The following is a 17,062-nucleotide window of genomic DNA, read 5'->3' on the forward strand; positions in this document are numbered from 1 at the left end:
CAGACAACAGAATCAACAAAAGCTGGTATGGTAGGAAGTCAATTGAATTTATATGGAATAACAGAGAAATTAGTCAAAACACTAAATTAGCTATATACAAGAGAGTGTTCAAACCAATTTTAACTTATGGATCTGAGAGCTGGTTCAGAACACTTGACCAAAGACTAGAGACCGCAGATATTAGAGTCCTAAGAAAGATTAGAGGCATGATCAGATGGCATCAATGGCAATATCATATTAAAAACGAGGATATTAGGAAAGAACTTGACATTGTCAGCATCCAGGAATGCATTAGCAGAGCTAATCTCAGGTGGTATGTTCACTTAAACAGAATGGAAGAGGAAAGATTAGCAAAACAAGTGTTGTCTTCCAGGTTGGTGGGGAAAAGACTCAGAGAAAGACCAAGATATAGGTGGATTGATACGTACAAATACGTACAAAGTGCCTTAGAAGATAGAAATATAAGATCTGATAATGTTGGAGTCTTGACAGGTAACAGATTGATTTGGAGAAAAATTGTATATAGGAAATTAGTAATGATATATTTTTTCATGTAGTACTATCATATCCTGCACACCCCTTGAGGGAGTACATGGGCAGAAATTTGATGATGCTGATTTTATATATATATATATATATATATATATATATATATATATATATTATTTATTTATTTTTTTTTTTTTTTTTTGAATCTACCAGTCTGGCATTAATAATAAATAAAATTTATTGAACTAATGTTTTAAACACTGATCTCACAATCCTAAAGTAAGGTGAAGTTTATACTAAAATAAGCTAAATGTGAAAATTAGCCAAAGAAGAGTAAACTGATCTTAACTGGAAACTGGAGCCATATTAAAAGTAAGAGACAGCATCATAATAGAATCTTTCTTTCAGGTAATTAGACAGATCTGTGTTTTGATAACATGGAATTTACTAGATTATCTTCACCCTACTTTAGGATGGTGAGATCAGTGTTTAAGACATTAGTTCAAGACTGGAGTGGAGGGTCTTAAAACTTGAAAACACTTGAGTACTACAAGGCTTCTAAAACGAAGAGTAGTCATCAACAAAACTGCAAATAGGACTGTGAATGGCAAAGAGGTTTTAGTTTATAGAGCATGGGAATTGGCTGATACAGCTGACACAAACTATGTACAACTGCATGCATTAAGTCAGGCAGATTAACCACCTTACCGGTCATTATGGATCAAATACGCATCCTCACATGCTTCGTATCCATCATATATTTCAATGTAATATCAATGGTATTACAATTTTAATATGCACTTCGGATCCATGATAACTTGTACATATATATATATATATCCTGGCCGGTAGCATGATTAAGCAAGAACAAAATTAGACAAGCAATTGGAAAAGGATGTTATAGAGGGGAGGTAGGATTGTAATAGTTATAAGATGCATGAGGATTATAAAATGCAGGGTAGTGCTGGTGGATGTTTGTAATTATAGACCAATCAGTATATCTGCAGTTGAAGTAACATACTGGAGAGAGAGAGAAAGAGAGATCAGCTAGTTACAAAATACGAGGGTAGTCAGAAAAGTTCTCGGCCTCGAAAGTTGGTACATTAGTCATAAGCATCCATGTGAAATTGCAAGTCATTCTATCGAGTAGTTTGTTTTATACAGCTGTCTGAAGCAAAAGTGTTGTCTGTACCCTTGAAATGAATAAAATTGAGTATCATGCGGTTATAAAATTCTTTGTAAAAGAAGGTTTAACGCCAAAAGAAATTCATACAAAGTTCATAAAAGTTTATGGGCACTCTTCTCCTTTATTTTCGACAATTAAGAAATGGACTGCCAAGTTTAAACGTTGCCATATCAGCCTTAAAATGGAAGGACGTCCGAAAAGTGTAACAACACCAGAAATCATTGATCAAGTGCACGATATGGTATTGGATGAATGGAGAGTCAAAGTGCGTGAAATTGCTGAGACTATAGGCATTTCAAAAGAACATGTAAGATATATTTTGCATGAAGAATTGCATATGAAAAAGCTTTGCACAAGATGGGTGCCATGCTTGCTCACAGCAGATCAAAAATGCATGTGCATGAAAATCTCTGAACAGTGCTTGGAGTGTTTTAACAAGAAAAAAACTGATTTTGTGCATTGATTTATTACTATGGATGAGACTTGGATTCACCATTACACATCAGAATCCAAACAGTAGTCAAAACAGTGGACAGAAGCCGGTTGTTCAGCACCAAAGATGACAAAGTCTTCTCATCAGTGTTTTGGGCTGCTAAAGGCATTTTGTTTATTAATTATCTTGAAAAGGGTAAAACAATAACTGAGGAATATTATTCCAATCATTTAACCAGACTATATGAAAAAATGCATGAGAAAAGACCTGATTTGCAGAAGAAAAAAATCATATTTCATCAGGACAATGCACCTGCCCACAAAGGTGTTTTGGCAATAGCCAAAACAAGGGATCTGCACTATGAATTGTTGGAACATCCACCCTATTTCCCAGATTTGGCTCCCTCTGACTTCTATCTCTTCCTAAAACTCTTCCTTGCTGGTCAGCATTTTTCTTCGAATCAAGAGGTGATTGCAGCTGTAGAGGGGTATTTTGCAGATCTGACTGAGAACCAATACAGTGACAGAATAATAACGCTGGAGCATCGCTGGAATAAATGTATTAGTCTTAAGGGAGATTATGTTGAAAAATAAAAATAATTTTGAAATTATAAATTTGTTTTTTCATTGTTAGGCCAAGAAATTTTCAGACTATCCTCATACAGGATTGGGTTGATATCGTTGATAATGATGGTGAACATGGGTTTGCAAAAGTTTGGTCTTGCATCGGCAACATACTAGCATTTTAAGATAAAGTGATGAACATGACAGACAAGGACTTTATGTAAATCCCACCAAGAAACGTTGAACCTATCATACACACGGATGGACTACTGTTAAATAATGCAAACATCCCTGCTCTAAAGACCAAATAAAAAATGAATTAAGATGTGATGTAACAGGTATTATGACATTTAGGGTGAACCTTCCAAAGCATCCGAATCTACCACAGTGTGTTGTAATAAAAATAATGGTAGGCGCACAGGAGAGAAGTAGTGTTTTGAATGAAACTACCACATATTACTATTATTATTAATTATATATATATATATATATATATATACAGGGTGTCCGGGATAAATTTGACATATTTATAATTAATTATATTTTTCCGTAAGTTACATGTATTAACACACACTTCTATTCCATTTAAAAGTTTGGACCCTTCTTCATTCATATACAAGATGTCAGAAAGGATGGATAGCTGGAACCCACCTGAATCATGGAAGAGAATAACTTGTATCATAATGATTCGTGCCCGCCATCAAATTAAGGATATTACGACTGCTGCCCAATGCTCCCTGAATACAGTAAAAACAATCAGGCATGAACTAGAGACTTGCAATGGTGACTACGAGGATGTAGCAAGAAGAAAGATCCCTAGCAGACGATCTGATTGCGTTCGTACAGCAGAATTCCTCACAAATCTGCAGGAACAGGTGTTGAAGAACCCTGGCATTGGAATTCGGGCTTTTTTCGTGGAGTTGCTAACTGTAGTCAAGCCCTGGATAACAAGGGTAGCCAATGGTAGGCCGTATGTATGGCAGCAGGATTCGGCCCCTTGCCACACCTCTGGGAAAAGTCAAAAATGGTTGTCTGAAAATTTCTACGACTTCACCAGTCCAAATGTTTGGCCTCCAAACTCCCCAGACCTTAACCCCATGGATTATTTTGTATGGGGCGCAGTTGAAAAAGACACCAATCGCACTTCCAGTAATACAAAAGCCCAGTTAATGGATAAAATTAAAACAGTTTTTGCGGCCCTTCCCAGGGAGACTGTAGCATCAGCTTGTTCGAGGTTCCGAAGCAGAATTGAAGCTGTGATCGATGCTAATGGTGGTTATTTTGAGTAAATCTTGTTGATAGTATTGTAATTAACTCTGCCTGTAATGTTTTTTTGTCAATTCATTAAATTTAATAGATACAAAGAAGATTTTCTTTTTCCTTACGAAACTGTCAAATTTATCCCGAACACCCTGTATATATATATATAATTAATAATAATTGGATAATAATTAATAAAAATCCATGACACAGCACAATTTGAACTTATAGGCCACTGGTTGAAGAAAGGCAAATGCTATTCCCCCATCCCCCTCTGCCAACCAGGTGGGCACACACACTGATATCATCATCATCAAATTCCTGACATGTACCCACAAGGGGTGTACAGGATATGATAGTACTACATGAAAAATTTACATCATTACTAACTTCCTATCTACAATTTTCCTCCAAATCAGTCTGTTACTTGTCAAGACTCCAACATTATCAGATCATATATTTCTATCGTCTAAGGCACTTTGTACTGTATCAATTCACCTATACCTTGGTCTTCCTCTGGGTCTTTTTCCTGCCAACCTGGCAGAAAACACTTGTTTTGCTAATCCTTCCTTTTCAATTCTGCTTAACTGACCATACCGCCTGAGATTAGCTCTGATAATGCATTCCTGGATGCTGACAATATCAAGTTCTTTCCTAATATCCTCATTTTTAATATGATACTGCCATTGATGCCATCTGTTCATATCCCTAATCTTTCTCAGGACTCTCATATCTGCAGTCTCTAGTCTTTGGTCAATTGTTTACTTCTGACCCAGCTCTCAGATCCATAAGTTAATACTGGTTTGAACATTTACAGCTAATTTAGTGTTTTGGCTAATTTCGCTCTTATTCCATATAAATTTATTCAGTTGACTTCCTACCATACCAGCTTTGTTGATTCTGTTGTCTATTTCCATATTTAATTCACCATCTTCACTAAAAATTATGCCTAAGTAGCTGAAATGTTTTACTTGTTCTATAAGTTCTCCATTCCCAATGCAGTTAATATTTCTAATGCTTCTGAATATTTTCATTGTCTTTGGCTTTTTAATGCGGACCTGCATACCATATTTATCACAACAGTTATTCAATTTAGTCAGGGAATCTTGCAGACTTATCGCAGATTTATTTAGAAGTATAACATCATCTGCATAAAGCAAAGAGCTGAGATTAACATCCCCAATTTTGATATCAGGTTTAATACCACTTTCCTTCATAATGTAATCCATATAGATAATGAATAAGAGAGGGGATAATGTACATCCTTGTCTCACACCAGATTTAACATTAAACCACCTTTCTGTACTTCCTTCAATTCTAACTGCTGACTTACAACTCAAATAAAGACTAAGTATTGCTTGATATAATGCCCCACTATCACCATATAACTGTAGTGTTTTGAAAGCTTCTCTCTTGGCATCTTGCCATATGCCTTTTCCAGATCTACAAAACTTAAATACAGATCTTTGTTATATTCCCATCATTTCTCAACTATCTGTCATAAAGTGAAGATCTGATCCTGACAGCCTCTATTTGACCTGAATCCAGCTTGTTCTTCACCAAGCTTGTCATCCACAATCCTTCTCAACCGTTTCTCAAGTATACTTGCATAAATCTTACCTCAGTTGAGAAGTATACCTGTGTAATTCTCACATTCAGTTTTATTTCGCTTTTTATATAAGTATACTATGAGAGCTCTACTCCAATCATCTGGAATTCGTCCCTCTGTTCAGGCTTTCTGAACTATGCAGTGCAACCACTGTAAAACGTTTATACCTCCATACTTCAGCAAATTTGGTCGAATATCATCCACTCCTGCAGCCTTTCCACATTTCAGGCTTTTGATGGCTTTTTCTACCTGAAGTATTGATATGTATTCTGACTGCATGCCTGGTCAGTGTTCTTTTACCACTGTGCTGTCATCACTGCTTGTTTCATTTAGCAATTTTTCGAAATAATTACTCCATACTTCAAGGATATCTTTTTCTCCTGTTTTCATGTCACCGTTATCATCTCTAATTTCTTTTACAGCACTCTTTCCTCCATTTCTGAGCTTCCTCAACAACCTCCAGAATATCTTGCCACCTTCTTGATATTTATTTTCTATGTTCTTGCCAAAGTCCTCCCATGACTTTCCTTTAGCTGGTTTTACACAGCGTTTAGCTTTCTTACATTTGTCTTTGTATTCTCTAAGAGAACAAGCTGACTTATTTGCCAGGAACTTTTGATATGCTTTCTTCTTTTCTTTCACTGCCTCTTTAACATCCTGTGTCCACCGTGGAATTCTCATTTTTCTATCCTTGCAGACAACCTCACCACATGCCTCTCTGGTTGAATCAATCAGCCATATTAATCAGGTATTCATTTTTTCTTGAATAATATTTGTGTGTTTTATTCTACACTTCACATCTGAGAGCTGCTCAACTTTTATTTGCTGTAAAACTTTCTAGCATGTTCTTCTTTTTAAAATGAAATTCAATTTTATCCTGTTCAAGACTAAATGGTGATCACTTACAATTTCAAATCCTAAGTACACTCTGGTGTCCTGCACCAGTGGGAAAACATTACTATCAACAATAACATAGTCAATGAGACTTTTCTATTCTTTGCCTCTTCTCTCCATGTCAATTTGTGCACATTTTTATGTTGGAACATTGTGTTAGTAATAATCAGTCCATGTTCTAAGCAGAAATTCAACAGGTATTTGAAATTATTATTAGCTTTCCTCTTTTCTCCAAATTTTCCCAAAATATTTTTGTGTCTGACCAATCATTTCCTACTCTGTTATTTAGATCCCCAACAAGGACCAACTTTTCCTTTTTCATTGTGTCAGTTGCTTTCTCTAAAGCCTCAAAAAATTCCTCCACTTTCTACCTTAGTAGAACCTTCTGTGGGACCATATGCACAAATAAGTCTCATTATCCAGTTCCCCATTCTCATATTTGCCCACATCACTCTACTTGAGACTGCCAGCCATAGAAGATTAGCCTTGTATTTAATGTTGAATACTTGGCTACCCCTTTTCCTTGATTATCATTGCCTAAATATAACATTTTGTATTTATTGCTCAGAAAGATCTCACCAGTTTTTGTCATTTTTGTTTCAGTCACCCCTATTATGTCAATCTGGTACTTATCCAATTCCTCAGCTAGCCCCATTTCTTTGCTATTTAGGCTTCTTATGTTGATAGCACCGATCTTGAACACTGGTGATGTTGAGTTGGGATAAGTTTTAGGATTTGTTCCACTGGCTGACTTTTCGCTGTTCGTCCTGGTTCCCTGGCGAAAACAACAGGCGTCTTGTTTAAATGGGTGACACCCCAGCCGGCATTAATTGTGTCATGTTGTACCATCATTTGAAATTTTGGTTTAAGCCAATAAGAATACAATTTGGTCGGCTAAATCCCAAATTGCCAGTCCATCCTCATTCATTCAGTATCTAGGTAGATACTTAACAGAGTACACCACGAGAAGGTGAGGACTAGACATTAGGTCAGAAGCTCTGATCAGTTCTCCACATTTCTTTGAAGGATATGTGGAGGTCTCCTCTCAGTTATATAGCTTTGATCCTTAAGCACGGTGATATTCAGGTGCTTAACAAATACTTTTGATGGATTACTGCATGGCAAGAGGATATATGAATTGAGTGAGATGGGAAAATGACAGATTGGTAATAAATAATAAGATGTAATATGATTACCACAATTTATTGAGAGCTCAGATTGATATCTGAGAGATTTATCAAAGATAAAAGGACAAAGAACAAAAAGCTCTTCACACAACACACCAGCATTAAATGCATCCTTGAATGCTTGGAATAATAAGTGTTATAGTGAGTACCGCGCATTAAATTAAACTCCTCAAGAAAGTATGTTCTTGTTTAATCCATTATCCAGGTGTAAGCAAACTAGGCCATTTGAATATTTCTGACTGTGGATTAAGAAGTGACATGACAGGTATCATAGAATTTAAGGTGAATCTTCCTAAACAAATCTAGCTGAAAATAAATCGGACCTCACAGGGGTGTGTTGGAATAAAAATAATGGTGGGCTCTGTTATGTCCCATTCTACCTTATGATTTTGTTTGTCTTACAAATTGCCTTCGTCTGGATTCTTCTAACGTCTACTTTCAAGACATCACCAAAATTTCTACTAATATCTGAGTTATTGTTTCCCGTAGTATCCCTAGTATTTGTATTTTAACTGCGCCCTTTGGGATATTTAGTTTAAGATATTTTATACATAAAAAGAGAAAAGGAACTCAAATACCTGAAAGTGTAACTATTGCAGTCGTGACACTATTTCTTGTTATTCAACATTAATTCCTTAACTTCCCGTTTCTTAACATTAATTCCCCGCGTGATTAGGCTCGAATGTTTCTAAGCGGTGCATTGGATTAGCAATATCAGACAACTTTTATTATCATTAAACAAAAGGTTTATTATTTCTCTAAACATGGTACATATCAAAATACTCAACTAAATTACTTACACACTAAAATTAGCTTAATACAAGTAGTTGGGCTATGATTCGACAAAAGTTACTACGATCATACCGCCACAAAATTTCATACAAAACATGAATTCACTTAACATGGACAAATTAGATTACCACACACTATTAGATTATTCAACTTCAAGTACACTAACAAAATCATTAACTACTCTAGCACATACTTATGACAATTCCGATTCTCTACACATCACACTAGGCATTCAAATTCCTCACGCTACTTGATTACTCAATTCACACTAATCAAACTCAACATTAACAAAACCATTTACTTCATTAACACACAACTATGTCATTAACTTTCCTTTTACAATATAGTAGGCACTCAAGATTCTTAGGACAATTAATTATTCACAAATTATCAACACTAGCTAGCTTACTTTTAACACTCTCTATCAAATTCCAAAGTCCTATTATAATTTCTCCCTAATCACTTTAACAGTTCCGTATTATGACAATGGTACCTATCACAAACAACTTCTAGTTAACATAAGACAAAATTCACAATACCTTTCTTTAGCTTCACTTACGGGCCTTTACCTTGTACTGAACGAACTTGCTTGCATAACTTCTTGCAATTCAGGGCTATATAAACATCTGCGCCGTCGGCTGTACTATCCGAAACGAGGACATCGATATTTTCACAGCTTCCTATGACTCTATGGTATATTTCGCTTTCTACATAGGAATACGGGAATAGCTTCCCCCGCTCACCGTCGATTCCTTGTTGTGGCATGAGGATATAAGCCATATCTCTCCACTCAGGAACACCGTGAAATCCACTAGAAAACCAAACTAAAACCACCGCGACTGTCCAAACGTTTCTTCTCCTCTCGCAAAAGGCAAAAAGGCCTAAAGCCTCCTTGACTATCTAAACGTCTTCTCCAAAACCCAAAAGAGCCTACTCTTCTCAAAAAGCCTCTAAAGGGGGTTACCAACCCTTTTATAGCTGCTCCCCTAAAGGCGCCCTTTCTTACTTCTTTTTCCCGCCTCCTACTTGTTTTCCGTCTGTCTACCAATTGGGTACCATTTTGCCGCCATGTGTCATTTTGATCGGCAACTCGTAACGAAGTTTCTATCCGGATATAGGCCCTAAGCGATATTCCGTTATTTCTCTTGTTAGCCTCTATCTTAACCCCCTTTTTAAGCCTTTTCTCAGAATTCTACTTAATGCTTAATCTGTAGCCTCTTACATAGCGTATTTCATGACTCATTCTTTTATACTTATGCACTTAACTCTTTCATTCTTAATCGCATTACTATATTAATTCTTATATAGCCACTTATTTAATACAAATTCCTTGCTTAGTCATAATACATCTTAATACATTCTTTTCTTTTATCTTAACTAAACAATAGACCTTTACATTTTACTCAATTTATACTGGATGCAAGAATATTTTATTAATTAAATTATTCCTTTTATGCAGGAGTTTTTATTTATGTTATTTATTTTTTCATGTTACACCATGATAACTGAGAATACTATATTCTCAAGATATCAGGTGTAACAGCTCTACATCAATGTTTCTCAAAGTGTGGTACGCGTACCCCAGAGGTACGCGAAAGGTTGTTAGGGGGTACGTGGCAATTTTCAGCTATGCATAATTAAATGAGTCATATTTTTCAACAAACAGTGCAATTAGAGATAACTGGGATAAAACGGCACTAACTAATGAATCACATCCCCCTCTCCAACAGAAACTGCTATATAGATAAAAAAAAACATATGTTGCCGGTGGAACATATGGCTTTGCTTGATACCACCCCCGTCGTTAACGTGTTAAAACTAAGAAATATACAGTGAATGTGTTTCAGATATTATGGAATTCGGTTGAAGGGAATGAGCATTTCAACTCAACTGTTGAAATGCTAATTTGTCTTTGGTTCGCGCGATCTTTTGTTAATACCGCACCAATCATATGCAGTTCTTCGCTGCTCTACATATCTCAAGTCTCTTAAATTACTGGTAATTTTTGCTAGAAATAATGCGAAAGAAGATGATGCTATTTGGGTAGATGACTTTGACGATGCACACAAAGAAACTGTTCTCGATGCCAAAAGTAGTGATAGCGAGTAGGAGCTTCTTGGTAAGTCGCACCATTTTCAGTTTTTTTCTGAAAAACTTTAGTTTTTCAGAAAAACATAAAATACATATTATCCAAAAATTCCCACACATATCTCACAACACGATTTTTTAGCTTTAATTTTGAGAAAAAAGTAGAGTTATATTCGAGTAAATACAGTTTTTTTTTTAGCTTTCAAATTCTTACATATGGATCATTGGTTAAAGATTGGATTTATAAAACCCCTAAAAGAGAGCAATATAGCAAATACAAGTAGCTGAAAGCAACAAGGAAACGTTGATAATGCATCTGGATCAAATTAAATTGATGAGTATGTTGTCTGACATATCTAGAAAACCAAAATTTAAAAATAAATCATATTTTTTGTTTACACGAACATATAAATTCAAATAAAATAGATAGTTAATTTTAATTAATATTTTAAATTAATTTATTTTTAATTAATTAATTAGGGGATACTTGGTAATAATGAAAATTTAAGAAGGGGTACATGGATATTTGAAGTTTGAGAAACACTGCTCTATATTAACAGAAAATGCTATAAAAACATAAGGGGCAATGTAAACATTGTTCCTTGTGTTTTTATACTTTTTAAGATGTCTTAAGTGAGCATAAAGTTTATCCAACAATTGGCACCATCATTTTAGAAGACAGTCTAATACAGGTAATCCTTGTATAACGTGGATGTTAGGTTCCACAGAAATGCCACGTTATATAAATCGTGTTATGCGAAACTCAGATCACACAGAAAAAGTAGGATTAGGTTCTGAAATCTTTTTTTTTTTAATTAATTCAGGTAAGTAATGTAAGTTAAGAAAACATGTAAACTATGAAACAAATACATATTATAAGCTTATAAAAGTACAAATTGTATGTAAACTTCATTGCACATAAGGAATAAATGTTTTTCAGGCAAAATAAAATATGTAAAGTGCATATTAAACGATATTTTTTCTTGACCACAGAAGCTGTGTAAATTGACTATTTGGGAAATGTTGATCATCTACAGAAATGTTATTTTTGAAGACAGTGATTATGATTAAAATATGCACTTTACATATGTAAATTGACTATTTGGGTAATGTTGATCAAGTATCTGAGAAAAAAACTATTTAATACCAACTAGTTTCACCAACTTGAGCTGTTGGAATCTTCAGAGTACCAGATGATGATAGTAACTAAAGCTAACAAAACATGTTAGAGACTAGACATTACAGACTACAAAGTACCTAAAATGTTGATGACTTCTACCACAGGGATGTTTATAAATAAAGATTGGACATCTAAGCCGGCCAGTAGATCATTACAAAAAGCAAACAGAACCAAATTAAAAAATTTAACTACCTTTATGCAAATCATATTAAGTCTAAACCTTCTCTGCCAGACAACAAAGTTATTTTCAATTTATCGGATCACGTATTAACTAAACCAGAGATCGCTATTCTCAAAAAAGATTTCAACTTTGCGATAACACCTGATCACATACCTAAAGTGGATATCATTTGTAATATAGATAAGGCAATCTCGTTGTTACCTCGACATACAGCCAATAACCGTAGATTAAAAAGTAGTACAATCCTCTCTTCTTCAAGAACTCCCAACACAAACTTCACCCCTCTGGAAAAAAGAACTATGCTTAATTTAAAGAAAAAGAAAGATATCATTATACTCAAAGCGGATAAAGAAAACAGCACAGTGATCTTAAACACCAAAGACTATGAAGATAAACATAGCTATTTACTATCAGACATGTCTGTTTACCGTGTCCTAGTAACAGATCCAAAAAAATCACAATGATACCAACAACTTATTATGCCACATGGTTAACTGGCTAACAGAATTAATTAAAAATTGAAGTCAATGCATCCTCTAACTCCTAGACTATATGGCGTTCCTAAAGTTCACAAAGATGGAGTTCCATTATGCCCTATTGTGGATGGTATCAACTCTCCTACCTATCTGTTGTCTAAGCACCTCGCAAAACTCCTACAACAACATATCCATAATTCAGATATTTATATTAGAAACTCACATTTTGTAGAGAAATTAGAAAACATCTTCATCTCCGAAAACGATCTACTGGCCAGCTTAGATGTCCAATCTTTATTTACAAACATCCCTGTGGTAGAATCGTCAACATTTTAGGTACTTTGTTTCCACAAGATATCGCTTCGCTGTTCAGTCATTGCCTAATATCAAACTATTTTTTATGGAAGAAAACCATTTCCCAGCAACTGACTGGCTTGGCAATGGGTAGCTCTCTCTCACCATCTTGTGCCGATCTTTTCATGGAAGATCTTGAAAGTAGAATTTTATCTCAAGTAGACCCCAAACCCACAATATGGTGGTGATACGTGGATGACATCTTCATTGTTTGGAACTACAAAAAAGATGACTTAAGAAACTATAACACATTTTAGAAATATTAGTCAAGTGAGTAATATTTATTATCCTACTAGTTTCACAGATTTTTTGCTATCGGCATCTTCAGAGATACAATTGGTAAGCGATATGAAGGTAACAGACTAGGTTTTAACTGACAGTTCTAATTCATACAAAATTAGTACAGTGCAAGACAATGCGTGTGTCTCGGGAACATGATTTGTTACGAGACAATGTAATTGGCGTGAAAGTTCATTTCTTTGATGTTTAGTGATCTAATTAAAGTTTTCCAAATTTCCGGTAGGATTAGACCTTGATTCTTATTTAGGTTTCCTGTTGAACGGGTGACCATAGCAGCCTCCTTGAAGGTTCTGGAATAGTAGTTCTCTTCTATATAGGGCATATGACTCTTATCCCACTCAATAAGATGGTTGGTAGAGGCAAAGTGGGAAGAAAGGCCTGAGATATCTTGTTTGTTGTTTTTAACATATCCTATGTGCTCCTTCTGTCTCGTTTCGAAGCTTCTAGAGGTCTGACCAATGTAATTAACACCACAGGAACAAGGTATATTATATACTCCAGAGTACTTGCAGAATGAACGAGGGTCTTTCGGTGATCTTAAAAATTTCCGAATAGTATTGAGCGGCTTGAATGTTACTCTAATATTGTGTGGTTTTAGAAGGATAGCCAATTTTTTGGAAATGCTGCTGACAAATGGAATAGTTATAGTACTGATGTATTGGGTGTCATCATTGTCTTTGTGGTATATCTGAAAAGAGAATCTTGTTGCAAAGTCTTTTAGGATAACCATTTAAGGATAGCTCTTTGGATATTGTAGTTAATTCTTCTTGTAAGTCATCTTTGTCTGTGGTGTACTGTATAGCTCTTTTCTTAAGCATACAGATAATGCTAAGTTTCTGGGATATATGATGTGACGAGTTGAAATGGAGGTAACGTCTAGTATTTGTAAGTTTTCTATACACAGACAGGTTGATACTGTTATTGGTTTGTTTCTTTATTAGGATGTCTAGGAATGGAAGTTTTTCATCTTTTTCAATTTCTAATTTGATGGTATGGTGGAAACTGTACCATCAATCTGGTTGAGATAATCCATTAGGTCTTCTTTCTTATGATTCCAAATGATAAAGATGTCATCTACATATCTGTACCAAGTTTTAGGTTTTGGGGTAATGTGAGATAAGATTTTATCTTCTAGGTCTTCCATGAATAAGTCAGCACAAGAAGGAGAGAGGGGACTACCCATGGCTAATCCAGTAAGTTGTTTGTAGACCGTTTTTTGCCAAACGAAATAGTTCGAAGTTAAACAATGATTGAACAATGTAGTGATGTTTCTTGGGCACAAGTAGTCTAAGATGTTGATGAATTCCACAACTGGGATGTTTGTAAACAGAGATGTGACCTCCAGGCTTGCTAGTATATCATCTTGAGAAATATGAATGTTTTTTTAATTTTTCAATACAATGTTGTGAGTTTTTGATATAAGTATCCGAGTTGTGAATGTGTTGTAAAATCTTGGCTAGATATTTAGACAGTTGGTAAGTTGGAGAATAGATTCCATCAACTATTGGACGTAATGGTGTACCTTCTTTATGTATTTTAGGAAAGCCATACAATCTTGGAGTCAACGGGTGAATGGATTTTAGCTTTCTTATTAAGTCTATAGGCCAGTTAGTCATTCCACATAATAGTTCATTGGTGTCGTTATGGTTTTTTTTTGCTTAGGATCTGTACTGAGAACGTCATAGACCGACGTGTCTGATAATAGATTGTTAATTTTCTCTTCATAATCTTTTGGATTCAAGATAGCAGTATTATTGCCTTTGTCAGCTTTAAGTATGATGATGTCATTATTATTCTTTAATTGGAATAGTTTCTTCTTTCTATTTGGTTAGAGTTAGTGTTAGGAGATCTTGACGGAGCGGAGAGGATTATGCTGCTTTTTAATCGTAAGTCATTAGCTATTGGGTGTGGTAGCAATGAGATGGCTTTTTCCAAGTTGCAGATGAACTCTCTTTTAGGAATATCAGTAGGTTTTAAGGCGAAATTGAATCTTTTTTGTGAATTGAGATCTCAGGTTTTGTTAAAATGTGTTTAGATAGGTTCATTTTCACTTGGTTATCTGGTAGAGATGGGTTAGAGTTAATGTAACTATCATATAGCAAGTTGAATTTATCAATTTGCGTCTTTTTGCTGTAACTGAAGGTTTTGGCATAACTGTTGTTAATCATATTATCTAAAAGTTGCCAGGTATCTACGTCAAGGTTATTAGAGATGTCTGTGAACAAATCATAGCATTGAGAGTCTATATGGTTGAGGAAGGCTCTCGTATGGCTAATTCTTTCCCGGAGAAGGGCGAATGAAGTTTTGTTGGTAAATAATATTAGCTTTTTTTGTTTTAAGATGTTGTTTGAGACGAAGAAATTTTGGGATAACGTTATTGTCTCGACACCTTTTTAAAAATGTCAGATGGTTTAAACACTTAGCCTTTTTGCATTTTAAATCTTCAAGATTGCGTACCTTTCGTTTAGTGATCTCGTCGATCCTGTTCATAGTGTGATTTTCTTTCTTGACTACTTGTATAAGAAACTATAACACATTTTAGGAATGTTAGTCAAGTGGGTAATATTTATTATCCTACTAGTTTCACCAATTCAAATAAAGATGACTTATTTGAATTCCTAAATAAGATCAACTCTTTTCACCATTCAATCAAATTCACTCTGGACCTTGAAAAAGGAAAACAACTACCATTTCTGGATATTCTAATAACCTCTCAGTTCAGAGAAAACCCACGAATACAGGACGTTATTTACACTTCAGCTCCTCCCACCACATTTCCCAAAAACTCAGCATTGTACATATGCTAAAAAAGAGAGCTGTCCGGATTACAAAGACCAAAAAGATCTCCAAGATGAATTAACACTGATATCCAACAACCTCATTTTGAATGGCTACCCCCGGAGACTTGTTAACAAGATTCTGTTCTCTGATCCACCACAGACAACAAGAAGACACTCAATATATTACCACAATCGTCATTCCATACGTGGGGACAGCCTCTAACACGGTTGCTAAACTCCTCAAACCACATAAAATAAGAATGACCTTTAAACCTAAAGATACAATTCGAAAACTCTTAAGATCTCCAAAAGACTTCCATCCTTTCTTTAAATATGCTGGAGTTTACAATATCCCATGCTTGTGCGGTTTAAGTTACATCGGCCAAACTTCAAGAAACCTTGAGATAAGACAGAGAGAACACATCGGATATGTCAAAAACAAAGAAGAGGATTACCGTTCTGTAGAAAATCTTAATAGGAACCAAGGTTTAATCTTATCCAAGATCTGGAAGACCCTAATTAGATCTATAAACACACAAGAAATGAACTTTAGTACCAACTATAAAACGTTCCTAAACAACAAGTGAAATCATGTACGCGCCACACGTGTATTGCACACACATTCAGTGTTGTTTTGCAATTTATAATTAGAATTCTGTTAATGTCTAGTCTGTAACATGTTTTATTAACTTTAGTTCCTATCATCAGTCCTGTACCCTGAAGATGCCAACAGCTTAAGTTGATGAAACTAGTTGGTATTAAATAGTTTTCTCAGATACTTGATCAACATTTCGCAAATAGTTAATTTACATATGTAAAGTGCATATTTTAATCGTCATCACTGTCTTCAAAAATAACATTTCGTAGATGGTCTTTATTTACTAGTTGCTGGACGTCATCATCACTTGAATCTCTTGTATATGACTTGTATAATTCTCATTGCATACTTCAGCTGGTTTAGTTATCAAAAAGTCAGTAATAAGACTTGCTTACCACTATGCTGTAATTTTTTATTAAGTTCATAATATGGAGCTAAACAAATATCCAACTGTCTCGTGAATTTTCCGGAGTGTTTCATTGAGGGATCATTAACTGTAAAATAACATTCTAACTTTCTTGCCAAGTCCAATCCTTCTGCTAATTTCTTTAAATTGAATTCTTTAATGGATTCATCACAATCACAATCTTCGGCAGAACTTTTCCCACCATTTGGTTCTATTAATTGTACCAGTTTCTCCTCATTTAAATCTATTTCCCCATCAATTAATTCACTAGTTTTGTTTTCAACCA

At 35.0% G+C, this 17,062-nt stretch overlaps 1 protein-coding gene across 5 annotated transcripts in view; it reads right to left on the reverse strand.

Annotated features, from left to right (window-relative positions):
• The window catches only part of LOC150104886 (uncharacterized), a 695,785-nt gene that overhangs the window by 665,895 nt on the left and 12,828 nt on the right, over positions 1-17,062 (reverse strand). The window contains exon 1 of one of the 5 annotated variants that reach the window (XM_090395400.1): positions 12,016-12,101. The exons of the other annotated variants lie outside the window; for them this stretch is intronic. The gene's annotated coding sequence lies outside the window, so the exon portion shown is untranslated. Of the gene's footprint in view, positions 1-12,015; positions 12,102-17,062 lie in introns of those variants that run through there. 5 annotated transcript variants of the gene reach the window in all.

The sequence above is a fragment of the Typopeltis vanoorti genome, chromosome 7 (assembly GCF_054136105.1).
Source record: "Typopeltis vanoorti isolate ZY-2024b chromosome 7, IOZ_Tvanoo_1.0, whole genome shotgun sequence".
NCBI lineage: Eukaryota > Metazoa > Arthropoda > Arachnida > Uropygi > Thelyphonidae > Typopeltis > Typopeltis vanoorti.